We start from the raw sequence: 24,368 nt of genomic DNA on the forward strand, positions 1-24,368 counted from the left end.
AAAAGTTCTGAAGAATGTGACATCAGGACCCTGTAGGGTACCATACTGCCTTTACCATTCAAGTACACCAAAGTTCTAAATTTCTGGGAGGGCAGAGGATGCTGCAGATTTTTGTTTTCCACTCATTGATTTCTTTCATTTCAGTTGGTGATGACTGAGCTGCTTCAGATAGGAAAAACTCTGAGGCTCTCCTGGAATGAGTAAGGAGCTATCCTGACTACAGACTGAACCTCTTGCCCCTGAGGATCCCCAGCAGTAGCACAAGGAAACAGAATCTGTCTCTTCAATGGGAGAATTGAAATACCAGTGGAGTGGCTATGGAGTCGGAGAGCAGCACTTAGGGTGAGGGGATTAATTCTTCTGGTGAGCTGTTAACTGTTCTCCTATGTTATTTAATCTAGAATTAGGTGTGGTTTCTTCTTAATTCATAAATATATTGTGCACAGCTGATTAATTTCCTCCAGAAAATTGAACGTCTTGTAATAATTCCTATTTTTAAAAGTTTGTATCTTTAAACAGCAAAGCATATGAAACCAATTACTCAGATTTTGTTCCTTGCATGGTGTGGCTCTTACTTAAAGCTCAAGTCCCATTTGTATGTTTTTTTCGTGTTGCCTTACCCATTCTTTACTCTTTGTGACTGAATTCATAATCAAAAATTTCTTTCTCGTTGATCTTTGTAAATAATAATAATGATGATGATAGTAATAATAAGCATAATATCTCTAGTTTTAAAAATACAGAGTTGTTTGAGGAGCAAGCTAATTGCTACTTCATGTTTCTAGGGGTGTCCTCTCTGGTTGGCCCACATGGTTTTGGGTCCTTTGCCAGGTGATGAAAAGTCAAAGAACAAGTTCATGTGAGAGAAGAAAAGTAGTGTATTTGAAACCTACATGTCCAAGGAGGCAGTTTCAGAAGGCTTAAAGAGAGCATTACTTATCCAGGTGAGTAAAAATACTGGTTTCTATTCCCTGAATATGTGGAACTAAAGCAATTCATTGTTCACTTAACTGTTTTTTGTCTGTGCTTTCTGCTTTGAGATAAAAAGAGCTTAGAATTTTGGTTGCAGAATTATACTTACATAGAGATAGGGTAAGAACAGTATTCTGCCATGGTAGTTCTTTTTGCTTTCTTTTAACATTTGCTTTTGAAGTGACTTTTTGCTGACATTAAAACAAAACAAAAATCTGATCAGTATAATAGCTGTCATTCCCAGGAATTGATAAGTGATTTTTCCTGGTCTGTGACATCATAAGACTCTGCAGCCAGAGCCTCCCCAACATGTGGGGACAGTTGTACTTTGTAGATGGGGAAAGGAATTGGTTCCAGATATGAGCTCACCCTGCGAAATGTAGAACACTATAAATAAGATTTTCAGGCATGGTGGTGCACACCTGTAATAACAGTGGTTTGGGAGGCCGAGGCAGGAAGTTTGTGAGTTCAAAGCCAGCTTCAGCACCTGCGAGGTGCTAAGCAACACAGTGAGACCTTGTCTCTAAATAAAATGCAAAATAGGGAAATAAGGCTGGATATGTGGCCGGATATGTGATATGTGGTTGGGTGCACCTGAGTTCACTCCCCAGTACCAAAAAAAAAAAAAAAAAAAAAGATTTTCATAGAGAAACAGAGTCAATCTGCTTTTAGATATAAACTTTCTTTTGTAGTTCTGGTTGGGTGAGGTATAAAATAACTAGTTAAGAAAGAATATTTTAATGTTGTTGGAGAAAATTAAGTATATCAGATATAATTTGAAACATTTGTTCACTATTGTTTATCATGTTCTTCTTTTTCTTCTCACAATCCAGAGAAAATAAAGTTTCACTAAGAGATTTTGTGGTTTTCAAAAACAGGAATAAAATAATATTTTTCAATGCCTTGACTAATAATCTGACATTTCATTGGTTTGTCCTAAGTAGAGACGAAAAGACTACAGTGACCAAAGAAATCTCTTTTCTGTATTTGGAACAAACCAGCAATAACACATGATTATGTACATGCAGTTTTGAAGTTGTTGTTGTTTGGTTTTTAATAAATAGTTCTCACATCAAAGGACACATGGCATTTATTTCTTCACAGGTGCAGTATTGGGAAGTTGTTATAGAAGATGTTGGGAGAGATGAGAACATGATAGCCATGTTCAGAAGGGGCTTCAGTTTGGGGCAATGACCAAGGAGAAATGAGGAGGAAGATTGTAGAATTGGCTGTTTGAGATCCCAGAAGCACCATGTCAGAGTTCCTCCTGCAGTAGAATATTGGTATGAATTATTATTTATAATAATAATAATTATTATAAGAAATCCAAATCTAGGAAGACACAGGTCAGGATGGAGTAGTTTCTAGGACCCTTTATTAAGCATGAAGTCAGCTGGAAAATACGTGGGTGAACATAAAGGATGAGAAGAATAAAGGTGACATTACAGTGCAATGCCCAGTCATTCAGAAGGGAGAGGTGGCACTTATAGCATTAATAGCAGGGGCAATAGTAGAAGGTCAGCTCTACAGATAGTAATTAATTAGCACAAGAAATGTTTCCTGACAACTTAGTAAACACACATATACCAGTGAGCAGGATAGGGGTAGTAGGCAGAAATAACTATAGTAATGCAAAAAAAAAAATTTTTTTTTTGATCCAAAGGGTAAGAAGGAGTCAGCCATTTTAAGCTTTTGGAGAGGAATATAGGCAGAGATCAGCAAGTGGAAATAGGGTTGATGTTTTGAGGAACAAGAAGGAAGGCTGTTGGAACAGAACTGAACAGAGGGAATTACTACATGGGAATAGTGGAAGAGTTAGCATCCAAGTCATGGAGGGTCTCTAGGAGTTGAACTAGGAGTTGAATTTTATTCAAAAAACAATGGGAAGTCATTGAAGGGTATTAAGGAGGAATAACATGTTCTGTTTCATGTCTTAAAAACATCTCCCTGCCTATTGGGAGATGAATAGACTAGTGTACCACTTAGGAAGCCATTAAACTAAACTAGGCAAGAACACTCAGAGACTTAAACAAGGGCAGTGGCAGTGAAGAGGGAGGTAAATAGGTGGATATGGAGTGATTGCTGACAAGACCTTCTGACAGATTAAATATGGAAAGTGGGGTAAAGGGAGGAAGCCAGGCTGGCTCAATGGATGATGTAGTCATGAACCAAGACAGGGAAGATGGAGGATTAGAACATGGTGCTCACCTGTGGGGAGGCAAGGAGGGCAGATGGATAAATGAGTGAAGAGGCCCTGGTGTGCACTGTAGCAAGCACATAGGCCGTGCAGTGGTTGAGTGCTGGGACTCTAGCCAGCCCACTTGGGCTTGAATGTAATGTGACAGTGGCAGATTACTGACCCTCTCAGTGCTTTAGTTCCCTCCATGCAAAAAAAGACCATAATAGTCTCTAATTCTTAGTTGTGAGGGTTAAATTAGTTCATAGTGATAAAACTGCCAAATCAGTATGTGGCTCAGAGGACACCTATGGAAGTGGTACTTGAAATTGCTTTTATTGTTGTCAGAGGAGCATCTGTTATTCAGCTCAGGTGGTTGCTGCCATGTGGAGATAGCTGTACACAGCTGCTTGTAGATTTTAATAGTTTTTTAAGATAATCTTGAATACATATTTTTATGTATGAAATTCTTCAGCATGTTCTCAAACTTCCCATAAATCAGATAAAACATGTTTGTGATTGCCAAGTTAGACAGATGGACCCAGTTATGTGGTATTTTTCTATAGTACCATTTGGTTCCTCAGGCAGGCAGGGATAAGGAGGACAAGCTGGAGTCAGTTGAGGGAGGGCCTTCCTTGTTAAGTGTAATAGGAAGAGTGTACTCAAAGCTCAGGGTTTGTGAGGGTAAGAAATGATGGCAGGTAATGACACCTAGTCAGTGAAAAAAGGAATTAACCATCATGGGAAGATAGCAAATAATAAAAATTTGGCCAGACTATCGCTTGGAGGTTTTAGTGAAACTGAAGGATTGTTGAAGTGGAGTTTCTACAGTGAGTGAGTTGGAAGGATAGAAGATTGTAATCAGAAAGAGTGATGTTTGGCTTGTATTTGGAAGTAGGGTTATTAGTGACGATGACAGAATACAAGTGGTGTACATGGGAGAATGGCTGGGGTGGGTGGAGAAGGTACCTGGGATGATGGACTTGGGTTGCTCAGTCATTGATGTGTACGTGAAGGCCCCCCAAAATTTATATGAGTGGGGATAGAGGGCTGGACAGTGAGCTACCATCAGCACACTAGTGAATTGGGGCTATGGCTAGAAAGTTTGAAGAGGCAACAGTAAAGAAATGTACCAAAGAAATGACATGAACTTCAAAGGACCTGGAGTTTTATGAAAGTGAATGGAGTGAAAAATAATTTTAAAGCCATGTTATGAAAGTAAGGAGGAGACAGTCTTCTCCTGGTCCCTGAGAGCACTCAAGGAAAGTGGTGACATCGGGGGACAGCTAAGTTTGAAATCAGTATGGAGTTGCAGGAGCATTAAGAGCAAAGATGGAAGATATAGTATCCTTACTGGTTAAATTTCAGTACTAGAGGAGGGTTTAGGAGACAGATGAGAGATGGAGGACTGGGTGAGTTGAGGAATGGTTAGAGAAACAGGAGAATAAGTCTTACACTTCTCCAGAGCTTGCACCGGATATGTCTTCTAGGCAGATTTTTTAAATTATTATTTTTAGAGTTACACAACACTAGAATGTATTTTGACATGTTATATATTCATGGAGTACAACTTATTCTAATTAGGATCCCATTCTTTTCATGTATATGATGGGGAATTTCACTGGTGATTATGAACATAGGAAAGTTATGTCTGATTCATTGTACTCTCTTTTCTGTTCCCATCCACCCTCTCTTCCCATTTTTCTGACGTAAAGTTTTTGACAGATTGTGCTACTAGCTTCTCTGCAGGCTGTAGGAACCACCTTGGTCTGATATTGGATCCTGTTGGAACTTTCTCTTTATTATTGTGATCTGAACTCTTAGGGGTTCTGTTTTTAAGGTACAGTTCTTAATATTTTTGCTTCAATAAAATTTACAAATGTTATTTTTAACACAATTTCTAATCTTTCATTTTTACATATGAACATATGGGATAGAGAATTATGAGTAAAATATTTAACATCTTTTTAATGTCTTTTAATAGAAACTCTATGTAAACTTGAGAAATATGTCCCTTTCCTCTAAGCCCAGCCTTGGCCTCTCTGAGTGCTCTGTAATTAAAGGCACAAGTAAAGGCACATTTAAGCAGGGGGTATTTTTTATTTCTTCATTTGCAAACCATTCACTGAATTGGAATGGGTAATAAAATAATGGGAGATAAAAAAAATCCCTCAGGGTAGAGAAAAGTGCATGGACTTAGAAAAATGCAACCGTTGAAAATGTAATTTCAGCAAACTGACTTTCATTTTTTTAGAATTCTTGTATAAATTACTGCTATCTGCATGAAACTTTAATATGAAGTTATATTCTTTATGACACAAGCCAAACAAAAATTCATAATTATTGGATTTAATGTCTTTCTAAGTTTCTAGTTATAGCAACACTTTAAATGAACCCTCCCATAATACGTCCATGCCTCTGTGTGTGTGCAGACAGTTGAAGAGCAGTTCCTTGTCATGCATCTCTGGAGAGTAGAAAGAGCTCTAGAGTTATGGCTTCCTCTGTTAGGTTGGAGCAGGAGAGGGATGGCTGCTTCTAAGGTCACACACTCACCCACTTAGCTAGGGGGGATGGAGGACAAATCAATCAAGGCTCCTCCCTGGTGCTCAAAGTCTCCTGGAATGTTAGGGCATTTTACTATACTTTTAAACTATTAAAGACAATTTAAAGAATTAACTCTCTACTGGCTGCAAAAACTAAAAATTATATTGATGTAGTGATTTACTATTTTCAAAGTACTTTTACACAGTGAATTTTTTTTTTTTCTTGAAAATATCCTGTGAAGTCAAAGGATGATTATTCCTTTCACAGATAGGGAGCACTGTATCTCTGAGTCTTGCCAAGTCACACAGCAGTTCCTCACTCAGCACTCTCTTGGTGTAAGGCTCTTGGTGTTAGAATTCTCTTCTTTCAGTTTTGAAAAACAGTGGGACAGGATCTCCTTTAGGAATGCCAGTTGTCTGGTCCTCAAGATGCTCTTGCAAGTGGGCAAGGCTGATCCTCAAGTGGTCCATGCCAGTGGGCGAGGCCTGTCTTCAAGGGGTCCATGCCAGTGGGTATGGCTCCTTGCGAAGCTTGTCCAGCAAAGTCCTGACCCTGGGGAGGGTGGTGGGTGATTGGGCTCTATGGCACCGGACCACCTGCAAAGGCTGTCACCCTCCTGAGAGTATGGTCACCTCTGCCTTTGTCCTGGTCTCATCCTTCTCCAGAGTGCCTCCACCACATGGGCCCATTCCCATTCTCTGCACCTTACTCCTGGGGACAAGAAGAGAACTCTTCTTGTTTTAATCAAAATTAGCATTTGTTTGGTTACTTAAGCTATAATTTACTGAGGATGGTGTGATACTTCTTCAGGTCCACAAAGACCTACCTAGAAATAAAGGTTCTTTTCAAATCTTTTAAAAAATGTAGGTTGTGTACCACACTATAAGCAAAAGTCTGTAGTCTGTAAATAGCTGACACTGGCTTCTGAGAAATGGATGACATTCTTCTTCCCCTTACAGATTTATAGGACATCAACCTTGTTTGAAACCATCTGATATGAAGCACAGCTGAGCTTGGACTACAAACTCTCACTCTTTGACCTGCAGTCATCATCCTACCAGTCCTTGCAGCAGATGCTCATCAGCCTTGGTGAGAGCAGTTTTTATGTGCTCACTGTCCCCAAGATGTTGACCACAGCTCTGATGAAGTATGATTTGTTGTCACAACAGACTCTGAAGGCAAAATCAGCAATCGAACACTCCTCATTTATTTGATAAAGATTGATAGAGCACCTGCTGCATAATTAGTGCCAGCCCTTGGTATAATATTTAAGATGCTTGCAGGCTGTCAAGCTATCTAAGTCACTAATTTCAATACTGGATGATTGGCAACAAGGTATAGCAACTCTGGTGCTGGGAAGTGTGGCAGTCCAGCCAGCAGACTTGGGAGACAGAGCAGGTGTCCCTGGGAGAGAGATTCCTGAGCCAGGTGTCCCTGACCCTCACGTTTCTTCCCTTCACTCCACCTGGCTCAAGCCTCTGACCAAGGGGAAGAGAAGACACAGGCCTCTTCCATTTCTCCAGCCATGCAGGCTTCCATGTTGCTGTTCAGTGAGTGCACCCTCTTGGCCTGTCCTAGGCTGTGACTTTCATGGTTGGGGCTCATTCTCCCAGGCTTGAATCATCTGGGGTACTGGGGCAGCCTGCAGCTCCCCTCATCTGGTCCTTAACTGTCCCATTCTAGCTCCTCTGTCACCTGCCTCTACCCAGAAGATATTCACTGTAACTAACAAAGTCTTTGAAGTTGAATGTTGAGGACTTTTCAATAACCTGCCCTTTCCTGTATGTATAGGAACACTCAAGTTTCCCATTGAAAAATAAAATGTACTCATTGCCCAGGATAATAATTTATTATCTATTATAATCACAGTTTTAAAGTCTGTCTAGCACTATGGGACTTATTTTCCAATGTGCACAGAAACTGTCCCAGCTGTTCCCATTAATAACTTAATAAAGTAAAAAGTATATTTGCATACACTCACATGAATCCCCACTTTGTGCCAGTGCCTGAATGGTAGGCAGCAAGGCATCCTTGACGTGCCACCACAGCTATGGCATCTGGTCTCCTGCCTCTACATGCTGTCTCCACGGACCCTGGTTCTGGCAGCTCTTTCATGTTCATATTTACCACGAGATTCAGTACTCTGCATTGCATTGCCTCACTTACAAATAAGCCTTTCTGGAAGTCATTTGGCTTTACATTTTTTGAGCTTTCACATCCATGAATCAGCTTGTAAGCTACATTATTGACTAGCTTCCTAGTGAATAGGATTAGAACCCCACTTCCTCTAGGAAGCTAATCTATAATGTGGATTGAAAGACTGGAGAAAAGCTTGAAAAAAAAAAAACAATTTTAAAGCAATAGAGACTGCAGAGGTTGAAACCCTTTGCTCAGGTGGACTGGAAGAGAGAAGAGGAGAGGGAAGCGTGCTGGGGCCCATCATGGAAGAAACAGTGCCACTTATCATACAGTGGTGCTTCAGTAACACATTCTCACAGAGTGCTTCACTTGATTTTGAAAGTAGCCCTTTGTGATAGGTGAGACAACTAGTACAATCCCTCTTTTTTTATTTTTTATTTTTTAAGAGAGAGTAAGAGAGAGAGATTTTTTTAATATTTATTTTTTAGTTTTCGGCGGACACAGCATCTTTGTTTTTATGTGGTGCTGAGGATCGAACCCGGGCCGCACGCATGCCAGGTGAGCGTGCTATCACTTGAGCCACATCCCCAGCCCCACAATCCCTCTTTTTGAGACAAGCATAGTGAAAAGGAAAAGGGCACCCAGCAAAGGACAGGCACATGTGTAGGCATGGAGGGTCATCGTGGGACTTGGGAGGTGGGGCTGGATGATATGATGCACAGAAGGGGCCACATCTATGAGAGAGGAGCCAGGAGATGGGTCCTACAGATTAGAATGCAAGTGAATCAGGGAAGCTGGTGAGGTGGGAGGTATTGGGGGCTAGGTCAGGGAGCCTCTTGGAATGAGGAGCAGAGTGGGTCATGCTCCCAACTGCAGTGACTCTTGTGCTGCCTGCAAGACAGGAAGCCCCAGTGACTTAAGGTGTCATGAAATCAGTCTTGTTGGATTATAGAACAGAGTTCTCTGTGTGAACCCTGCTCTCGCTGGTGATCAGAGGAAGAAATGGATGCTAAAGTCTGTCACTCTTGGGGAGAAGAGGCAGTGGCATTTGTGCCTAGGACCTGACAGGAATGCCTATTGTCCTTGATGGGGCTCACTCACCAGGAGGATTACCCTGAAGTAAAAGTAAATGCTTTAGCATCTCTCTGCTTGTGACACGGTACTTTCTTCTCAAAAGGAGCACTTTGGTCTTATGTGCTAAAACTTCAAGAGAAAGCAATTAGTAATTAGTATATTAGTGAATAAATGAATATTGTGTCAGGTACAAATCTTGTGCCAAGCTGGGAGCACCAGATGGGTAGGATAGATATATTACCCTTATTCTAGTTAAGCTCAAGATCCATCAGTCAAAAAATCTCTAACATAGAAATGCACAGATAACTAATCATAAGTCTGATAAAAACCATAAAGTAAATATATAAGGTATGTTGAAGGAGTTCCAAGAGATCAAAATGGCTTCCCTAGGGAAATGACTTAAGACTGTCAATTATCTCTACTAATGATGGAGGACAAAGGCATAGATCATCTAAAAACTGGTGTCTGGTCTCAAATCATTTCCCATGTTTAGATTGCAGTCTTAATACATTCATACATTAATATACTTAAGTGGGGAGGGGGGATAGTAGGGGATAGGAAAGGTAGTAGAATACAACAGTCACTAATGGCATTATGTAAAAATGTGAATATGTAACAGATGTGATTCTGCAATCTGTATTTGGGGTGAAAATGGGAGTTCAAAACACAATTTGAGTCAAATGTATGAAAGATGATATATCATGAGCTATGTAATGCTTTAAATAATCAATAGAAAAAAAATTTAAAAAAAAAAATATATATATATATATATATATACTTAAGTGTCTGCCAGTTCCCTTCACCTTGGGTATTTCCCTATTTTGTTCTATCCAGACATGCTGTTAAGGTAAAATAAACAATCTGTGATGTGCTTTGATATCCCAGGAAAGTTAGATCACAGCATTCTCTAATTAGAGTGTTATTTAATATTATAAGTCCTGGGCTAAGATAAAGGAAAAAAACAGGAAGATGGTTACTTAAAGACTACAATGTCATCTAAGATGTGCCTTGCATTTGAGAAGTTCAGTCAATATGAGGTTCAGAGGAAATGAACTTGGAGTAAAACCATAGTGCAGGTGATTTTTGACATAATGCTTTCCATTTACTTTTTTATCCTTAGCACTTTTATATCATCCAAAGCCATATTTTACAAGTTAATGTGTTTTATCATAAGCTGGGCTCTCATTCAATTTTCTACCTCTGAAAATGTTTTTAAACCTCAACTTAGAGAATAAGAAAATTGAAAAGCCAGATAGTGGTGTTGAGCACAAAAAGGTATAAGTTGGTTACTATTAGAAAGTACTAGTGGTTTCAGCAATAGTTCACATTTTTTTTTTATTGGTTGTTCAAAACCTTACAAAGCTCATGACATATCATCTTCTTTACATTTGATTCAAGTGGGTTATGAACTCCCATTTTTAACAGAGAATATGGACCACAACTAAGTTTACACTTTTGCCTAAATTTCTTTACTTTCAGTCCATTTGTGTTTTTAATTGTCATCCCAGTGTCCAGTCCCTTTGTCCTACCTCATCTAAGTGTCCTAACCCAATACGATTTGTCCTTACCATTCTTCAATCATTTAATACCTTGTTTTCATTAATATTCTGCTCGCCTGGCACTCCCAGCTTGGCACAAGGTTCATTCTGATAAAATATTCATTTATTCACTAATATACTAATTACTAATTAATACCTTGTGTTTATATTGGAACTCCCTAAATAAACAGTGACCTACTGTACAGTAATTATTAGAGTAGAAATAGTAAAATGAGAGAAAAATAAATACATATTGAATAAAAGAAATGTGAGGGCTGGGGTTGTGGCTCAGTGGTAGAGCACTCACCTAGCATGCATGAGGCATTGGGTTCAATCCTCAGCACCACATGAAAATGAAATAAAATGGTATTGTATCTACCTATAACTAAAAGTATATATTTAAAAAAAAAGAAATATGAGATGAACTGTTGTTCTAATACCCAGGAGATCATGCCTTTCCACAGTAGCATAAGCACTTAGAAAATCGAAAATAGCTTTATAAAAGGCAGACTTCTCTCTTTTTATAATTCAGTTCATTTTTATGTGCCACTCTAGATCTTCCTGGAACTAAAACAAAGTGCAGAGTGAAAACTTTAAAAAGATCACTTAGTGTTAATCTGGGATTTATATCTGTATGGTGTCCTCACTTGCCCAGCCTGAGCCTTGTGTTGAGCCATAGTCAAGCCTCAACTGCCACATCCTCATCTCTCTGAGAAAGATTGGGTAGTGGTCTGAGTTTGGCTTTCATTTTCAATCCTTTTACCTATTTAGTCTGGCAGCTCTTCCTGGAGTTTCCCAAAGCACTACTTCTTGACCCTTTTATACTATTGCCTTATATATATGCGTTATGCCTGGCATATGTTTACTTAAAGAGCCTCCCCATAAGTCAGAGAGGCAACAGGTACTGTAGAAAGAGAAGACCCAAAGGAGTAGTGTACCTGGCTTCAAGATGACTCTGGAGTACCTGGCACTCGGATATGGGTCTGAAGCAACAAAGCTGAGGAAGGGACACTCTTTCTCCTGCAGCTGGCTGTTTTGCATTCTGCTGAAGTTTTCTTTCTTTGCATTGTTGGACCTGACCCCTGCAACGCCCCTGGCTTGCCTTTCTGGTCACCGTTGAAGATTTTGACCATGATGAGCTTGTACTCATAATGACTTGTTGAATTGTTTATATCTTTTGTTTGTTGCACACTTCATTGGCTTGCTTACCAACACCATCTAGATATGGTTTTTTTTGTAACCAAAGCAGAACACATTTCAATATCCTGGGACTTTATATAGAGAGTGTGTACTGTTTGTTATATGAACCTAACCTACTTTTTTTTCTCATATTAAGAATTGCAAATCTACTTTGTTTTAGTGGAGCTATTTTGGTAACATATAAGTAATTTTAGTTCTATTCAGGGAGTGAATTTAAGGTTTTCATGAATCATTTTGAGCTTTATTTCATATCAATGATCTATTTTAATTTATTTAAATAAAACATTTCCTTTTTCTTTCACTGTATCTTCTTAAGCCTCCCCCAACTCCCTCGTTTCTGAAGAGAAAGAAAATCTGCTTTGATCCCTACGATTATGGATTTCTTTTTCCCTTGAAAGCAATGGCTAACTGAAAATGGGCACAGAGCAGTGTTCCAGAATGTACTTTCAGAATCAGTGTATTGGGCCTGAAGAAGTGAAGGCTGTAGGTTTTGGGCTTTAGGCATCTGCAAGATTGAAGGGGGCAAGATGAAGAGGGGGTAAGGTGAGTGAAGAGTGAACCTCTGTACCTGTTCTACCAGAGAAGGTCCACTTAGTCCTGTTTTATGTTTTAAGATACAATATAAGATCATGTTTACAAGTGACAAAACAAGGTTCCACTTACTTTTAGAGAAAATAAAATAAAAAAGGCTTAAAATCCATTACAAGAAGTCATATAGTGATAGGGCTTTCTTTGCAGTTGCTGGACCTAACCCCTTCAGCCCACAAATAGGGGAAAAAAATCACTACTTGTTTACTAAGTTCTGAGGATCATTATTTCACACACATACCACACTCCACAAAATAGGCAAAAACTGGCCCTTTTTCTCAGGGCAATCCACATTTAAATTTTAGATCAAATGTGTTGAGTGGATTTGCTCATTTCCAATGTAAATAGAGAAAATTTCTATGACAGAATCAGGCTTTCTTATCTTTAAACTAGGGCCAAATAGCTCATAATTACCTTTGTCTCTTCTTTTAGGACATTTGCAGAAAATATAAAAATTATTAATATTCTCATGTAGTAGAGTGTTTGGGTACTCAACTTTAGGGCAACCATGGGCTTCTTAAGATAGATGCTGCTGGCAAACATCCTACAAGAACAATTTTTAAAAAGTTTTCTATTATAAAAAAGTTAAGCAAAAGAAGCCAACAATCCCCATGACCACCATTCAGTTGGCTAACCCCTGTGACCAACATCCAGGTGGCCAATAAACACCCCTGGACCACCACCCACATGGCCAACAACCACACACAATCACCATCCAGGTCTGTTTTGGGCTCCTGGAGCAAAAACATGGCTCTGCCCTCCTCAGAGGTGGAGAAAGAAACACCTGGTGTGCTCCTTCCTCTGGGACGGAATAGTAGGTCCCTACACTGCTTGTAGTACCTGAAGGTGCTGGCCTCCTGGAGCACATCCCAGTTCACAGCCTCTCACCCCACCCACTCCTTCAGACTACAGAGCTGGTCTCTTCTTGCTTCTTTAGAAGGATGGAAAGGTGCATCTTGGATATCCACAAGAATGAGGCTGTGAAAAGGCAGAAGGGACATAATTTGGTCCACCTGTGGGCACCAATTTGGAGGCTCTGCTGTGCTGCTTGACCAGTTCCCCCAGAGAGGGAAGCCACAGGTCCTCTGGCCAGGCCAACTCTCAATCTATGTCCATAGATGCCAGCTGCATCTGCCAAGCCACAGACACCCAGAAGGGCAGCTTGCCACACTCGGCCACCTGATTCCCACTGCTCAGGAAGGGCCTGCCAGGGTAGGATGAGAAGCAGGGACATGACTCCTACCAATGCACACACTGTCCCCACTCAGGCTGAGGAGGATGGTAACTCTCCTCATGTTGCTTGAGCTGCTCTCCTGGTCCCTGAGCATCCCCACGGCACTTTGCACACAGCTCCTCAGCAGTCTGGTGGTGTCCAGAACTTGTGCCTGCCAAGGGAGACAGCACGTCATCTGCTGCTGCCATGTCTAGGGTGGGTAAAAGCTACATTACACATAGGAGAAGATGTCCACATGCAGAAAGCAAAGGTGGCCAGTCTCCAAGGTGAAGCTGACCTACTGACCTCTCCTGGCTAGTCCCTGTGTGCTGCCCAACCCCCAGATGATCACTGGCAAGGTGGGGGCTTACAACAGGGATCTGGCCAGTGGTCAAGGGAAGGGGCAGAACTAATTAGGATCCTTCATAAAGAAGGGAATGGCAGAGCTTTCTTCTCAGAGCTGAGCAGAGGAACCCTGACTGCTGGACAAGGTGGTTCATTCCACAAGGAGGGCAGAGCTCCCCTCTCCTCAGAGCAGCCAGGAAAGTTGACAGGCCAGAAAAACCTCATGGGCCACGTCTCTAAGGGCATTCTGGGGGTACCCCCCCGAGAACAGTCTAGGGGAGATGCCAGGCCTGGAGACGCCTTGGCTACATCTCTAGGGATGCCTGAGGTTTCTCTCCTCAGACCAGCCTGAGGAAGATACCTGGCCTGGGGACCCTCTAGGCCATGTCTCTAGGGACACGTGGGGTTCTCTTTCCTCAGAGCGGCCTGGGGACCCTGGTGGTCTACGTTTGTCTCTTGGGACACTCCAGGCAGGGGGAGATGCAGCCTGCAGCTCCCAGAAGCTGCTGGGGCTTGGTCTGAATTCAGGTTTCCCAACCCCTAGAGTGGCCACCATGGGCTGGGATTTCACTGCTTTTCTTCACACCCCTGATCCTACAGTGCCTCAGTCTGGCTGGGCACAGAATCACGAGCCACTCAAGCAGGAACAAAACTTTATTTTTGAAAAAGCCGCCAATACTCCGTATGCGTAAGCCAAAACTGGTCCACCCACCCTCGCGTCTACCGGAACCGGCCCCCCCCCACCTCCCCCGGAATTCCCTCCTACTATCCTTCCCCAACCAATGGGAACTCTCCAGGAGTCCCATAACATGAGTCCCGTAGCAGGCCAAGGTGAACAGCAGGAGTCCAATTTCCATATGAATGTAAATCTTAACATAATCATATCATCTCAATGGCTAGCTGGAGTCACCTTACAACTGAAAGTGCCATGCATCATATTATTTGCTTGTGGCTCCTAGCACTACAGTGGGATTCTGTCACCCTGTGTCAAAGTCCACTTCCAGAGGCCTCTGTGGTGGTCCCTTTCTGGCCTCTGCCCTTGGGCACAGGAGTAAAGAAGGGCTCACTGTGGCTGCCTGGCCCCTGGCCGCAGCAGGCCTGACCTGGTGGGGGACAGGCTGGGGTGCAGGGAGGTGGCTCCTGGACTCCCTTTTCTGCTCTCTAGAGATTTCACTCCTCCTCTTACCATAGACAGCACAGCCAGACCTAGTGACAGCATTGGGAACACTCCTGGGGTTGAGGAAGAAGCAGAGTCCCCAGGAAGCCCAGGATGCTCCCCTCCCAGTGGGAGCTTCTCTTCTTCCAGCAGGGTGTCTCCCCATACCAGGGAGTTGTCTCCCCTAGAGTGGGGGCCTCTGCTCTCCTAGTAGAGTGTCTCCACTTTTAGGGGGTGGCTCCAGTCCTAGGGGTGTCTCCCCTCCTAGCAGGGTGTCTCTCTTTCCTAGGGGGTTGTCTTGGTTAGTGGGGGCAAGCATCTCCCGCCCAGCAGGGTATCTCCCCTCCCAGGGGTTGGCTTCCCTCTCAGCAGGTGTCTCTCCCTTAGAGGGAGGGTCACCCCTAGAGGGTATATCTCCCCTCCCAGCAGGGTGTCTCCCCTCTCAGGGGGCATCTCCACTTTCAGCCAAGCTTCAGGTGATCAGCATAGTGGGAGGCTAAGTGCAGGGCCTGGGGGCCACCTTGGATGCTGTCTGGCCCTCAGGCTGAGGAGGGAGCTTTCTCTTCAGAGTTGAGCAGAGGAACCCTGACTGTTGGACAAAGTGGGTCATTCCACAGGGAGGGCAGAGCTCCCCTCTCCTCAGACAGCCCTAGGATAGGCCATGCTGGGAAACCCTTGTGGGCCTCGTCTCTAGGCGTGCCCCTGGGTTCCCTTCCAGAGCAGTCTAGTTGTCTAAATGTCTAATAGTTTAGTTAATATATATTTATATAATTGTTTTTCTTCAATATAAAACACATAATTTGTACATTTCTTATACATGTATTCATCTGATGCTCTGCTTTTTAATTACAGATATTTGAGATAAATGTATTTTACTATATATTTGCTTTCAAGAGGTCAAACAACAATCAAGTAATCTCATTATACAAACTGTATAAGATGATAAACAGATATAATTCTGTCTACAGAAATATCCAAGTACTTTATAGTTTCATTAAGATATTTCTTCTTATCAAGGTACGATAACTTGTTTTGATTGTAAAGTTTTCAGAAATTGTTTCAAAGTATAACCAGGAAATGTTTTAAAAGAAAAGAAGATGCTTCAACAGAGAGGAAGCACATATTGGAGGTCCTCAGAAGAAGAAAAAAAAATAATCTTTGGGTAAAACAATGTCTTTCTATTCTAGATTTTAATGATAAATATATTTTCCTAAATAGAAAAATCTTTATATCATTATCTAGACAGACAGATCATATAGAAAGTTAAAACAATTGAGAAAAAGATTTATATGTACTGGACTGACTATAAAAATTTTAACTGATTAATTTAAGAATATTTCAGGCTATTTTCCTGATTTTACTATGCTGATGGGAGCTAAGATTTTGTCCATATTTAGACATGATGAAGACATATTAAAATGTTAAGTTTATTTTCTTTAAGGAAGGTCTTTATTGCCTAATGATTTCTACTGTTTAAGGCAAGGATTAATTTTTTCAATAAATTCATATTCTTAATTAAACACTAAATATATTAAACTGCTGTCTTAGATCCCAATTTTGACAATTCTCCTTGGTTACTAAATTTGATTGATTCAGAGACACTGCTGATTCTTACATGTTACTTTGTTTCTTGGATAATTATGAGATTTGGGAGAACATTTTATTAGGACTGAGGTTTTCCAAATTAAAGTTGTATGTTAGTTTTGAGCAATAATGGTTACAAACCTTGTTGAAAATTCATTGGTACTTTATAAGTTCTCTGACTGGACCTATTATCTGTAAAAAAATATGATAAGATTTATATATCACTCTCTACACTGGGAATTAACCTTAATCATATTTTCTAAAAGACAATTAAGAGACACCTAATTAAAGGATAATATTCTGAAACAGAGATATTTTAAGACCTTGTCTCAGAAAGAGGTTGATGGTTCTTTTTAAATTGTTAGAATAAATTAATTATCTATGTATTGGGAAATTACAATAATCAATAAAAGGTATCTCATTTTCATATCTAGCCTTAATTACTCTTAAGAGAAGGACTTAAAAATTTACCTACTAGAACCTATAATCAAAGGAAACCTCTCAAACTTAATATAGACCAAAATAAATTCAGGAAGATTTTCAAGAGATCCAGATTCATATATTAATATTTTAGAATTTACACAAGGCCTTTAATCAATTTTATTAAATAAAGAAAAGGGGGAAACAGGACTCCAAAGGCACACACTACATCTTACAAATATTTCAAAATTTTCTTAAATTGTGATACTGAGAGTCTTATTATTACTGAACATGATTCAGTAAATTAATCAGATTTTAAAAGACAAAGTTTAAACCTGTCATCATGATAGTGACTGAAAAACCTGGCACAGGAAGGTAAATTTTCAGCTATAGCGTTTATAGCCATGTAGATTCACAAGTTTGTCAGGTCAGTAAAACTTATGAAGAGACTTCTATGGACCCATTTCTCAGGTCCATTTTTAATGTACATTGCAGTGTGGACTGGAAAGTCCACCAATGAAACTAGATTAATTGTACTATGATACCACTAGATATTGGGTGACAAATCCTGCTTCCCCATGAAGTTTGAACATTAGAGAAGCATGCTGAGGTAAGCATATGAACCAGGGTTTATTTAAAAAGGGGTAACATAGATTTCTCCCATGAGGGAGAAGGGGGTCATAGCTGGTATCCCAAGAAGCAAGGTGTTCTGCCCTTTTTGTATGACCCAGGCTTTCTTTGTTCTCCTGTCTCCCCCCTCCCCTTATCTTTCTCCTTCCTTTCTAGTGACTAGGCCCAGGAATGCTCAGTGTGTGGGTCAAAAGGTGGGAAATAGGTGGGCTGAAGAGGGAAGAGCAGTGTAGAGTAGTCCTGGACATATTAACAACCTTATAGCTCCCTGTAGGGAGGGGAAATTCCTGGGACAGGTTACCTTGTCAACAGGTTGGAACAGAGGCAGGTTCTTGATAAGAACCCTCAGGGGACAGTCTCCAACTTCCCAGACTCACTCAGAATTGGCCTCCTTGACCTGACCTAACTCAATGTACCTATCTATACTGACTGCGTGTCAAATTCTGGTTTCACTGACTGTGATCAACCTATATGTTGATCCTATGGTAAACAGGATGTCTGGAAGTATCATTTGAGAAAAAGACAGCATATAAGAAACCTAAACCAGCCAATCATGCTGGTCCCTAAGATTAAGACTATATTTACTTATCTAGATAATTGTCAGAAAAATTAATAAAATAGATTTTTTTTCTTATTCAAGACAGTTATTTACATAGAATATCCACCAATGTATTATTGCCCTAATATTTCTACAATAGAAGTTGATACCTTTTGTAAGTGGACGGATTGTGCATGTCTTGTCAGTACAACAAAAGATATCTAGAAATAAAGGTTATATTTTAGGCTGGTCTCCTAGAATGGACAAGAACAATTACATGAGGATGACATAACTCCTAGAAACTTTAAACTCTCAGTGAGATGGCATCCAAAAAGATGGTTTGATGTTTGACTCCAACCTTCAGAATATTTATATTACTGACAGACCTAATAAATTCCTTAAATGTGAGAATTAAGAGGAAGGATGAAAAATACAATTTATATTATTGTTATCTCTAGTTATTTCCAGCTAATATTTCAGATCTATTATATGCTGAAGTTAATATTTAGGCTTTAAAACAGGTGCATGCCAATTAACCAGACCTAGGCAAGCTCTTGATCTCATGATCCTTGAAGTGATACTTTAAATATTATTCCTTGCTTCTACAATATTTCTTGCAGTTATATCTTAAAACATATTGATTTTATTAATATTTGACTTAAATTACTTCCAAGATTCTTCATAGTCAGATAAGTGCTGATGGAAGGATTTGAACTAAGTTAAAATGCTCTAAAAAGCCTCTGTAATAAATATTGTGAATGAGCTCTCTGCTCTATGGTTTGTGGAAAGGCCTAAATGCCATGCCAAATAAAAATGTCTATGTTACTATGGCCAAACAGAATGCTTCCCAATAAAATTTGGAAAAGATTAAGAATCTTCTGATAAGTGTTGGCAAAATAATAATAATAACCTGGATCTTCCAAAGTTAATTAAATAACTTTAATCCTAAATATGTTGAAACATTCCACATGGTGTGACATTGAGATAATGTTTTCTACTAATTCCTTTTGTGTTTCAATAGTAGATCATAATGACCTCAGAGCAAGAATCCAGTGACTAAAAGATATAATTCCCCAATTGGATTTAAATATTAAGAAAGGGGGAATATGTGGGGAGCCACATTGAGCTACCATGCCTTCCAGTCCTGATGCACCACAAGGATCTGAAAGATAACTGTAGTTAGCGTGGTAGTGCCATGACTCATGACTTGGTCTTTTCCCCTACTCAGATAGCAAGGCCAGTCTTCTGAGTAGGCATACCCTTGAGGTTGAGCTACACTCACCTATTCTTTTTGTAACACTACCCCTTTGCCCAGTTTTGGATAGAATGTTCCATGGAAACTCCCTTTTGAGCATGGCCTTTCTAGCTGTCTGTCAGTCAACCTGATGACAGAAGACATAATAAAGCCACACTCAACCCCCTGAAACCTGACCACTTGCATCATTTGAATGGCTTCTCCCCAATTAAAGGGATCATCACATGTTCTCTCTCTCTTTCCATGAACCCCTAAGGTCAGAGGAGCCTTCACAAGACCCAAAGAAAACGGTTTCTCTGTCTCTTGTGTGATTATTTCATATAGCCCAGTTCAGTTTACCTGGAGTGACCCTAAGTGTTTTAGTCATGAGAAATGCAACAATTATGGGTAAAGTTATTGTGAGTTTTGCCCTCTCACCCCTGTCAGGAATCCCATGGAAACTGAAAGATTCTGAGGATTCTGAGTATTGTTAGGGCCAGTATTAGGGCTATGGTAAGTTTAGGGTTTGTTTTGGTACTAGGGATTGAACCCAGGGGTGCTTAAGCACTGAGCCACATCTCCAAACTTTTTATTTTTTTGAGACAGGGTCTTGTCAAGTTGCTTAGGGCCTCACTAAATTGCTAAGGCCAGTTTTGAACTCGTAATCCTTCAACCTCAGCCTCCCAAACCTCTGGGATTAAATACAATGTTTAGCATTTTGCTGATTATCTTCTAGGGATCCTGGTGGTTTCTTCCAATTAGAATTGTGGGTAATGTAGTCCTGTGTTTAGCCCACTCACTATAAGAGAAGGGCTTGACAACTTCTGCCCCTTGGCATCATTGTTGATATAATTCTGAGTTTTGCCCACATACCTCTGCTAGTAGTCACATAAAGATGAATGCCTCATTCTTGCCCTGGTACGAGGATTCTGAGCAGTTAGGGTTAGGGCTAGGATTAGGGCAAGGGCTAGGGGTTGGGTTAATATTTTCCCTTTGCTGATTTCTACATGGGATCCTGGAAGTATCTGCCACTTCAGATTGTAGGTAAGGTAATCTGTGATGTGCTTGCTTATTGTGGAGAATCCTTGAAGCATTGGGTGCTCCCTGTCACCCATTGAGGATGACATTGAGGTACAAAGAGAGTGAAGTGCTTATAATCAGGGTCAGGGTGAACCACAGGCAAGCTTGGTTCAAGTGGTCAAGAGCCAGGGTGACAGAAGGGAGGTCACTGACCTGATGAGAAGTAGGGTCCTGGAGGCTCTTATTATGTGATAAGTAGGGATGATGCACCTCAGCCAATCTCTGCACAGGGGACAACTGATCAATGACCCTCTTGCTCACTGGAGATTTGGGTAAATGAGATAAAGCCTCTTTTCTGCAGAATCAAAACAAGGATGTCTGCTGTTGCCCTCAGATCTGGTCATTGTCCTAAAACTCACCCATTGCTGAGCCATTAGGACCAACAAAACCTGTCCCAATTCAACCACAATCACTAATACCAGATGACCCCAAGTCATAATCTACAGAACCACAATCCCCAGGCATATAGCATTTTGAGCACAGATCTCCTAGGACAAACACAATTTCAAGGCCACTGGCTGCCAGGTGCTGTCATCCCCTCAGGCAGTGGAGCCATCTCTCCTGCTCAGTTCCCCTCCTTCCTTAGTTGGAGACCAGGGTTTAGAGAGGGAGGCTGGGGCACAGCAGTGATGAACTTGGCTCAGGTGGCCTGGGATAGCTGGGCTGGATGCCATGTCTGCCTCCCTACTTGAGGTTGTGTTATACTGCATGTGGACTATGCTTCCTCCTCCCTCCAGTGGATTGTGGAATCTCTTTCCTTACAGGATTTACCCACCCATGCAGCAGCCATCACCACAGTGTTCCTGGAAAAGGGTCCAGGCCCAAGTGATGAGCTGGCAGAGATGGGCAACTTTCTGGTAACAGTGCTCCCACCATAGACTGCTGATTTATGGTCCCCAGAGGTAGGCCCCAAGAGCTGTGGGCCTAGATAAGCATTTCTGCAGGACATGAGGTTGGATACTGCCTGATTTATAGACTTGCCATCTCAGAATATGCAGATAAAGCCTTCCTCATGGATTTCTGAGAACTCTAATAGTTCCTGTCTACATCTTTCAAAAATAGCAGTTTTGCCTTCTAATAAAAGAACAGGTGGGAGAGGGTCTTGAACAGCCTAGGTAAGAAACTGCTCTTGATGACATCAAAGCTATGTACTATTGAAGATGATGCAGAGATGACCAAGGTCTCTGGAGAATTGCAGAGATTGGGTGGAAAGTGTGAAGGTGTCATCTGGGGTCCCCTTTGGAGAGATAGACCAAGACTTCAAAGATGGGAAAACAAGTAGGAGACCACAGAGACAGGGTGTACATTGTGGTGGAATGGTCTGGGGTCCTCTGTGGAGAGATTATGACCAAGGCCTCCAGAGTGGGAATACAGGTTGGGGTTGCAGAGATAGGGGGTGGGATGGAGAAATATGATGGGATGGTCTGAGGTTCTCCAGTGGAGAGAGGATCACCTCCACCACACTTGTCCTATCTCCATTAGTGGCCACCAGGATGAGGTCCCTGGGATAGAGCTAAAGATCTGGGGACCCAAGGCAGGTGCTCAGTGAGGGCAGATTAAGGAATATGAGGAAAGGGTAGTAGCCCCCACATCACATGCTCTGCTTGCTGAAATGATACAATTATTAGAACACAGATGAACTTGCTGTTGCCAGGGTAGGACAGACACCTCAGAGCCACCTGTGTCCCTGTGGGTGGCTGACAGTTGCTTACCTGTTCTTCTGTGGATGACATTTGCATGTTGGTGGTTATGTTGTGGGGCAGGTCACTCATAAAACACACCAGGTCCCAGTTTTGTCCAAATTGAAGAGTCTTTATTCTGACTGGCTTGGACTGCTTCCTACAGGACCAAGTTGTCTCTGCAGAAAACAGCCTTGAACTTCAACATTTTAGGGTATTTAAAGGCAAAAGCCACATCCAGGTTGATGTAGCTGCAAGCAAGCAGGGTACAGAAGCTGAATTGAGCAGTTAATGAAACAATGCAACAGATGTTCCATATTGCCATAGCAGCAAGCAAGCAAAAGGGAAGTGTGTCAAAATGACCCCAGTTGAGTACAAGTTAGAGAATAATTACTAACTGTTACTACTAATGGTTACTAGACAATCTCTGTCAGGGTACATTGCCCAAGAAAAATGGGACCAAAAAAGAACAGTTTTACTTTGTATAAGAATTGACATTTTGTGTTGAAAAGTATGCTATGCTAGGTAAATAGTAATGAGTACAGAGGCAGGTCTTTCCCATAGGAGAAGTATTTCTTACAGGATATGGAGTCTCAGGATAAAATGGAGTCTGCTGATCATTGCCCATATAGCCTGACCCATAACAGAGCATTACAAAATAAGCTGCTGTGAACATTCCTGTGCATGTATGCTCTGCAAACACCTTCACTTTCCCTGGTGCACAACTGACCGCCAACATAGAGTCATGTGTTGACATGTTTAGGAATAACTGTTGTCCTGGGTGACTATGTTTGCCCATTATCTGCTCTCCCTCTTCCTGTTTCTTAACTTTGTGCTAATGGCCTCCCATCTCCTTCATAACTCAAGCCCATCCTTCACCATCTCCTCCTTCACATGCGCGCACTGGATCCATCTCCATAAACTTGCTCTGACACCCTATTTTCTGTTGCCCTGTGACTTGTGGAGCAACTCTACTCAGGGTGTGTCACATTTCCCTCTTAACAGACACCCTTTACAGGGTTGAGCACTGACAGAAGAGAGTATTCAGGATTCACATTGAGAACCTAGGATGACTCCTAATGTGGAAACACATTGGTGGTATGATCTTGATAGGGAGACAGAGCCCATCCTGATGTGTAATAAGGAATACTGCAATATCTTGTCACATACACCCCTGAGGCAGGGCCCATCTCAACACTGTTCTTCTGCCAGGACCCCAGAGCAGCTACCAGCACCATCTACCATCCCAGGCCCCATTGTCTGCCATATAGCTGAGCCAACTCCTGCTCTCCAGCAAGGTGAGGCCTTCCTATGAGCACCACATGTTTCCCTCTTCCTGCATGATTTAGAGCTCAAGGCTGAGGAAGGCTCAGCCAGTGTTATTGATATGAATAGATGATGTTAACAAAGATCAGAGACAACTCACAGCTAGATGTTAGTGGACTGAGATCTGGAGTGGGGTTGTTGCAGGGCATTTGCACCTCTAGAGTCCAGAGTATGGCCTGCACAGGGCCAGGAGGTGCCATAGGGAAGACAGACCTTGGGAGAGGTGCCTCTGCATGTAATGCTTTGTTGGCTTTCTGGGCACATTGGTCTAATGCTGGGCCTCTTGTGATGCCTTCTGGGGAGGCAGAAGGCTACTTGAACTTTCAGGGGCATCTGTGGAGAAATATATCTGGGGAGCCAGGTCAGCCCCCCATGGGTAGCAGGTAAAGATTCTCAGTTTTCCAACAACAGTTATAGAGCTTCAATTTGAGTAAAAAACAGAGGTCCCCAGAAATTTCTTAAGGTTTCTGTGGAGACAAAAACACTACCACCCTTCAGTAGTGTGTTTGGCAGCTCCTTGTGTTAGAGGGAGCATTTGAGAAATGTTCAGAAATTGAGCAGCAGCCAGAGATCAGAATTGAGCTCCCTGTGTCCTCTGTGCAGTGAAGTCTTCCCTAGAGAGGGGAATGTTCCTCCTTCCCACCACCTGTGCACAAGATCACATTCCTGCACCCCATTAGCCTTCTGAATGGGGTGTGGGCTGCATTCTGAAATGCTTGTGTCCATGGGGCATCTCCTTTGAGTACTGAGAGGGAAACCTGACTGAGGAAGGCCCAGGGAGGGTTGACAAGGATGGATTTTGATTAAATTGTAATTCATTGGGTTTGAGAAGAGGGTTGTAGCTCCCAGCTTATTCTACCCTCACTGCCTTAAAATCAGGTGGAGCATCCTCTTCTGTGCCTTCCTGAGACACCCTTCCTGCTGAGATTAAA

General features: G+C 41.6%; 1 long non-coding RNA gene across 1 annotated transcript in view; it reads left to right on the plus strand.

Annotated features, from left to right (window-relative positions):
* The window catches only part of LOC308636098, a 140,449-nt gene that overhangs the window by 49,967 nt on the left and 66,114 nt on the right, over positions 1 to 24,368 (plus strand). The window lies entirely within an intron of this gene.

Source organism: Spermophilus citellus (genome assembly GCF_964194105.1).
Source record: "Spermophilus citellus genome assembly, chromosome: 17".
In the NCBI taxonomy this organism is placed as follows: domain Eukaryota; kingdom Metazoa; phylum Chordata; class Mammalia; order Rodentia; family Sciuridae; genus Spermophilus; species Spermophilus citellus.